Here is a 6,858-nt window from a genome sequence, read left to right as displayed (position 1 = left end):
GCCGGGCCTCGGGGCTTGGGAGGCGGAGGAGACCGACCCACCCCGGCCAGTCTTCCCCTGGGAACCAGTCGCGCTGCCAGGCGGTTCACGCTAGTCTAGACCCCCGGCAGCCACGTCTGCACGTGACCCAGCTACCAAGGACTCTCCCTGGTACCCGGGCGGCGGCTGGTGTTCTCACTGACGTGCTCTTACGCCCCCTTGGGGGTGGGGGGTACCGACCCCTTGGTTGGGCTGTGAATATCCTGGAACTAGAGGGATTGCGGAGGAGACGCGGCTCAAACGACTACACGTCCTGGGGCAGTGCTGGGCATGCGCCCCCTCCCATCACTCTCCCCTGCCGCTGCTGGGAAGCCAAACTCCTTGGTTTCATCTCCCTCGCCGCTCCACGGAACCCCTGAGCGGCTTCACGCGCGCCTCTCAGGGCAGTGACACAGCAGAAAAAGGCAGGACGCCTGCGCGATCACTGCGGAGAAGCCCCGTCCCGGGGGGCAGCACAGCCCACCTGGGAAAAGCAGATTTCCCGCCCCGTGTGCAGGGATCACCCAGTAAAGGGATGCTTGTCTGGGCCGCCTCTCTGTGTCCAAGGTCAACCCTGCAGATCTAAGGACAAGCCTGGGCTGAGTCGAGGGCTCTCTTTCCCACTAATCCTCCTCTATGCCCACGTGCAAGACTGGGGCACCCCTGAGAGTACCTGAAATTTAGGAAAGTGGCAGCCCCCAGCCCCACAACGCCCCAGCCCCGGAGGGGCTGCTGCTCCCAGGGCTCCCTCAAGGGCAACCTTGAGAGCGGCGTGTGTGGAGACAGGAAGCCACCTGGCTGTCCCCTACAGTGTTTATGTTGGCAACCCCCCCCCCCCCCCGCTGCTGAAGAAATGCAGGAAGAGGCTGCACCTGCCCACGGGAGGCCGGTCCCCTCCCAGCAGAGGTTACCTCAGGGAGGCGTTTCCAGCAGGACAGGTCACTTGCAAGGGCACCTGTTTACTGGGCACCAACTACCTGTAAGAGGAAAGAAAGCAGGTGGGTGGGCAGGATCAGCAGAAAAAGATGAGTGGGTGGAACAGGTAGGGAGGGGTGTGGGGTCGGACCTGTGCACACTCTCCTGTGCACCCTTCCACCCCCACCCGTGACTTCTGTCTGTCTCTCTCCCTCTCCTTCTCTCTTCTCCAGTCGACGTGTGCTCAGACGAAGTATGTGGGGACAGGCCCAGAGAGACCGATTTGTAATGAGAACCCCATTTTGCCTGTAAAAAAGAGTCCTCCTCCCCTCGCTCTCTAGGGCTGTAGCCAACACGGAGTTGGCCAGGTCTGGCCAGGGTGAGCTCTCTCTCTCGTCCTTGACCTACTGTGTCCCCTGGGGGACACTGCTCTCCAGCCCCGCATTGAATTTCACCTCCCCACCCTCGCTTGCTCACGCTCCCTCCCCTGCGCGTGAACTCTGACGAGGCCTCAGGGTGCTGCTGCCTTCGCAGGGGGCAGCCTCTCGTTCTGCACCAGCCCCCCCGCCAGGCTTCCCAGGAACCGCCCCGCTGGCTCCCCAGGCCCCGTATTGCCGCTGGTGAAGGTGACCGCAGGCCTGTGGGAACCAGCGGCGGACTTCCCAGCCCTCTAGACCACTCTGAAACGGTGTCGCCCCCCCCAACCACATCCCCACAGAGAGCCACCTGGTGGAGAGCAGGACGGGCCCGTATTCACACTCCCAGAGTCAGCACGAGCTGTGTGACCTTGGGCGAGTCACTGCTTCTCTCCCTGGCTGGCTCACGCCCCTAGTTGTAAAAGCGGAGTGCTGGCGTGTTGGAGGGTCAAATGGGAGATGTTTGGGGGGGAGGGAGGGGGGGAGTGCCTGTGCATAGCAAGAGCTATTAAGTAGCTAGCTTAATTATAACGAGCTCTTTCCATTTGACCTTACTGCGCCTCGGGGCTGTCACTGTGACTTTGCCACCTGCCCCCCTCCCTGGACTCCGGCTCCCTTAGAAGCTCACCCTGACTCATTCCCCACCCTCTCTGCCGCCTTCTCCCTGGCCTCGCAGCGTGCTCCCTGCTCCGTGACCTCCCCTAACTCTAGTAATGAGTAACCCTGGCACACCGTGTTCCTTGGGGCCGGGCCGGGCCGGGCTGTTGGGCGAAGGGTGCTCCAGCAGCGGGCTGAGAGCGGAAAGTGCAAGGTTCTCCGGCGGGAGGGGGCCTCTGGCAGGTGGAGCGTGCGGCTGGGGCGGGTGGGGGAGGTGCGGGCCGCGGGGACCCGGAGAGCCGCCTACGGAGACCCAGCGTTTCTCTGCGGAAAGGAGGAGGCAGGAGCTTGGAGGCTCAGGGCGGAGAGAACAGTTTTTACATCCCTCTCCCTCTGCAGGGGCGGGGGGGGGGCGGGGGGAGGACTGGGTCTGTGGGATTGAGGCTGGATCCCTGGAGGGAGGGGAGCCAAAAGCAGGAGGGATGGCGGGTTAGGGACCTCTGTCCAGGTGGGGACAGCAGGTCCTCACCCAGGAAGGGGACTGAGACGGAGCTTCAGCGGCCTGCAGGAGAGGGGGAGCTTTGGCAGGCTGCAGGCGGGAGACGGGGGGTGTGAAAATCAGACCCTCCCACTGACCCCCGCCCCCAAACACAAGGCCTTGTGTCGGCCTGGAAGGCTCTCCAAACCCCTTGCCCAAACACAAGGCGGTCGGTCTGCAGCCTGTACCGCAGCGGCCTCGCCGCAGGCCCAGCCCCGTGCAGGGTCGCAGCGGCTCGTGCGCACGGAGGGGATCCAAGCGCTGAGCAGAGCGGGGGCGGGCGCCTGTGGCAGGGTGACTCATCGCGGCAGCAGGAAGTGTGTGCGGTGCTGGGGAGCAGGGCTCCCCGGCGGGTCCTTGTGCCGGCGGTGGCGGCGGCGGGCGGCGAGCGAGCAGCCACTGGGCAATAAAGGGCGAGGGCTGGCGGCTGGGAGCCCCGGTCCCCTGGCCGGTCGAGGCCTGGGGGGCGGCGCCCCTCTGTGTCCACAGGAGGGTGGGGGTCCGCGTGTGATGGGAAAGCATCGTTCTCTGGAGACCAGGGGCCCTGCAGGGGGACACATAGAAACCGCCCTCGGTCAGCGCCATTCTGGCACTTTCCCGGTTCGCTGGGTCTGGGGAGAAACCAGCATGACCGTCAGAAAAGCAGGTGGGGCGCTGCTTTAGAAGGCCCCTTGGTAAGGCGGACTATTCCCACCCTCTGGAAGGGACAGGTCGCCTTCTGGCCCGTCACCTGGGTCACCAGGCCCCGACTGGCAGGCTTCCGGAAGCGGCTTCCCGCCGACCTCCCTCCTAGCCTGTCAGTGGGGAGACTGCGGGTCCGGAAAGCATGCACGGCGAGGGGACACGGGCTGGGGTTTCTCTCCTCATCCCCTGGCCTTCGCCAGTTTGTTACACGAGGCGGGTGCCTGGTGGCAGTGACCGCAGTGGGGGGGGGGCACATGGAGGGGCACAGGCTGTGCCGGGGTTGGCCCTGTGACTCACAGGTGGTAGAAATGAAGGGCAGGAGGGCCCCTCAGGACTGTTAGACCGTCCCAGCCAGCCCGCCCCTCCTCTGCGCATCCCCTGCGCGGGTGAGAAGTGTCTGGTGCCCACCGGCGTGGCCTCCAGCCAGGGGTGTCCCACCCATGGCCCGCGGGGCCGCGTGCGGCTCAGGACGGCTGTGAATGTGGCCCAACACAAAGCCGTACGTTCACTTAAAACATGATGAGACTTTTTTTGTGAGTGATTACGTGTTGCAATGGGTGGCCCAAGGCAACTCTTCTTCTTCCCCGCTAGGGTTTAAAACTAAAGTTCCTTTTGGGGACTTTCTGATGCGGAGCAGGTGACAAGTGGCCACCCTCTGAGAGGCTGAGCCCAAAGCGGGAGTCCCCTCCGAGAGGTCTCACTGGCCTTGGGGGCAGATGTAGATGACATTCTGGGGCATTTTATGATCCTTTCCTTGCTGGAAAGACCACTTAAGCTTCCCAGAGGTTTGAGAAGCGTTGGTGCGCTGCTGGTCTGTAACTCCGACCAGCCCTTTGCCGAGCCCCCCAGGTGGGGGGCAGGCGCTGTGGATGAGTTCACCGTGGGCAGTGCTGACAGGAGTGTCCACGGCTGGGTCAAGGTCAGCCAGCCTCCAGCCGCCTGTCCCCAGCGGCTGCGCACCCCCTGCCTTGCTGGGAAGCAGCCCACCGTGGGGAAACCGAGCCAGAAGCTAGCTCCTCTGGGCCACGGCTCAGTCTTCCTCCTCCGCTCGGGAGAACACGGCTCAGGGCTCCTGCGGACTTAGCTCTCCCATCTCTCCTGCCGCCCTGATTCTCACCTTCCAACGTAAAACATTCCCACCGTCTTCACGCCCCAGGCGAGATGGCTTCCAACCCTCCCCAGCTCGCTCCGCCCCCTTGCGCAGCGCCGTCTCCCACTCGCTGATGCGGGAACCCTGGTTCCAAGGAGGGCGCAGACCAGGGGAGCTCGTTTTTTATGGGTGAGCCGGACACTCATTTCTACCCATCGCTGCCCTCCGAACACCACGCCTTCGTGACATTCTCCGGGCCTCCTGGAGGCTGAAGTCTGATGAATGATGTAGAGCCCACCTCTCCCGCTGAGGCCCAGCTCAGGGACGGCGGATGGATACGCAGGAAGCAGTCAGCGCGGGGACGCAGGTCCCAGGGATCCTGGACGAAGTGCCGCAAAGAGCGGCCCGCAAGGGGCTGTGCCGGGGGTGCTGCCGGCCTGGGGTGGCTGCTCTGGGTCCGCCCCCTGACCTCCTCCGCTGTCCCCCAAGGCCCCGCGGGCCTAAAAGCAGGTCAGAGGGCCAAGGCTCCTGGGGGCCCCGCAGTTCTCACGGCCTGCCTCCCCAGCCCCTTGCTAACTGGCCCAGGCTGCCCCCGCTTTTCATCTGGATCCAGGGGGAGGAGTCAGGCGGGACCAGGCCCCTCCTCCACAGGACGTTGGGCTGGGAACCCCTCGCATTGCGCATGGCATCCACTGAGCTGGCCTGGATGGGGCGGGCCAGGGAGGAGGGAGCCACGCCGGCCCGTGGCTGCCGAGCTGTGGGCGCGCACAGGACGGGCGATGCTCAGACACCCAGGCGGGCAGAACCGACAGCCGGGACGAAGAACCCCGGCCACGCTGTGACGCCGGCCAGCTTCTCCTCTGGCTGAGCTCCTTTCCGTCCCCATGTCACTCTAGAAACACTGCGTTTTAGTGCAGCCGGTCTGCAGGAGCCAACGTGAAGGGAAGGAATGAAGAATAGACTGCTTTGCATTTATTTTACTTTGGGGAGGAGCTGGGAAGCAGAGAAATGCAAAACAAAATTTTTCTTTTTGCATAAACTAGATTGCAACTTAATTCATGCTCATCTCGGTGCGCGAAGAGCAGGACGTGGCGCTCTGAAGGGGCCAGTCCTGCAGGCGAACTGGCTGTTGGCCGCGCCCGTCTCTGCGGCACGTGCAGCCTCGCCCGCTGACCGCCCGTTTCCGCATTAATCCCCCGCAAGGTCCCGTTTCCCTCCACCGGCGCTCTGCGCGGCGTCGCACCGCACCCACCAGCCCCCTGCACGGCGGCCCCCTCTGCTGAAATGGAGGGGACGCATCCTGAGTCCGCGTTGGTCTTCCGTCTGGCCCCGCGGCCTGGTGCTTCCTGCCGGGTCCTCAGCTTCCTGGCTCCACAGGCCCTGGGCCGTGCGGCTCCTCACAGGGACACACCAAGGGCAAAGCCCAGGTCAGTGAGAAGGACACGGAGACCAGGGTCACTGCACCCTGGCTTCCCCGCCGCCACATCAGAGTCTGCGCCGTGGAGGACGCCGGCGTCGCTCAAACACTCCAAGCAAATGCTGGGCCAGGTGCACATCAGTAGGTTTTTCTTTTTCTTCTGTTTTCTACTTTGTGTTACCTTTTTAACAACGTAATGAGAGGTCGGTCCTCTTGCTGGTTCACTCTGCGTGTGGCCCGCACCGGGCTGAGCAGTGCCCAGATGGCTGGCGCGGTCTGTCTGCCCGGGGGGAGGTCTGGAAGAGATTAGCATTTGAAACGGTAGACTGAGTCAAGAAGGTGGCCCTTGGGGGGCGGCAGCGGCGGGCGTCAGCCAGTCTGCCGAGGCCCGAACAGAACAAAAAGGCACTGGGTGGGCGAGTTCTCTGTCAAGGCTCAGGCCCAGCCATCTGCCATCTGCCCTTGGGCCCCGGCGCTCCCGGGTCTCGCAGACTCCGGCTGGGCCTTACACCCTCGGCCCCCCGGTTCTCGCGACTTGGGACTGGGGCTGAATGACAGCACTGGCTTCTCTGCCTCTCCAGCTTGCAGCTGGTGGCTGGCGGACTTCTCTGCCTCCACAGCCGCGGAGGAGCACCCCTCTGATGTAGGCAGGCGGGCAGGCAGGTAGGTAGGTGATGGACAGACGACAGATGGGTGGACAGATCTCCTGTTGGCCCCGTTTCTCCGGCGGACCCTGACCAGCACTGTCCTCTCGGGGCAAACGAAGCCGCCGAGTGGCCCCCAGATCCACCCCCGACGACGAGCGGGAGGAAGCCACGCTCACACCCCCAGGCCCCACCGCCCCTTCGGGAGGAAGCCGGGCCGGCAGAGCGGCCGTGAGTGTGGCTCTGGGCGCCGCGCGTGCCCGGTCGTGCCACGGCTCCTCCAGAGCACGTGAGTCTCCGCTGGGTCGCAGGCTCAAGGACCACATCTCGGTCCATGTGCTCACCCTCACCGTTGCCCCCACGCACCCCCTCCTGTGTGCGCAGTGTTGCCTTAGAAACCGAGGGAGGGCCACACGAGACCCAGGCGCCAGGGTCCGGACCTGGTGACGTCCCACAGCGGACGCCACAGACAAGATAAACAAGAGGAGCTTGGAGAACAGGGCTGCCCTTGTCGGGGAGCGGGGAGCGGGGAGCGGGGC

Source organism: Phyllostomus hastatus, unplaced genomic scaffold (assembly GCF_019186645.2).
Source record: "Phyllostomus hastatus isolate PE091 unplaced genomic scaffold, TTU_PhHast_1.1 phas_contig_283, whole genome shotgun sequence".
Lineage (NCBI taxonomy): Eukaryota > Metazoa > Chordata > Mammalia > Chiroptera > Phyllostomidae > Phyllostomus > Phyllostomus hastatus.
This window is presented reverse-complemented; position numbering follows the sequence as displayed.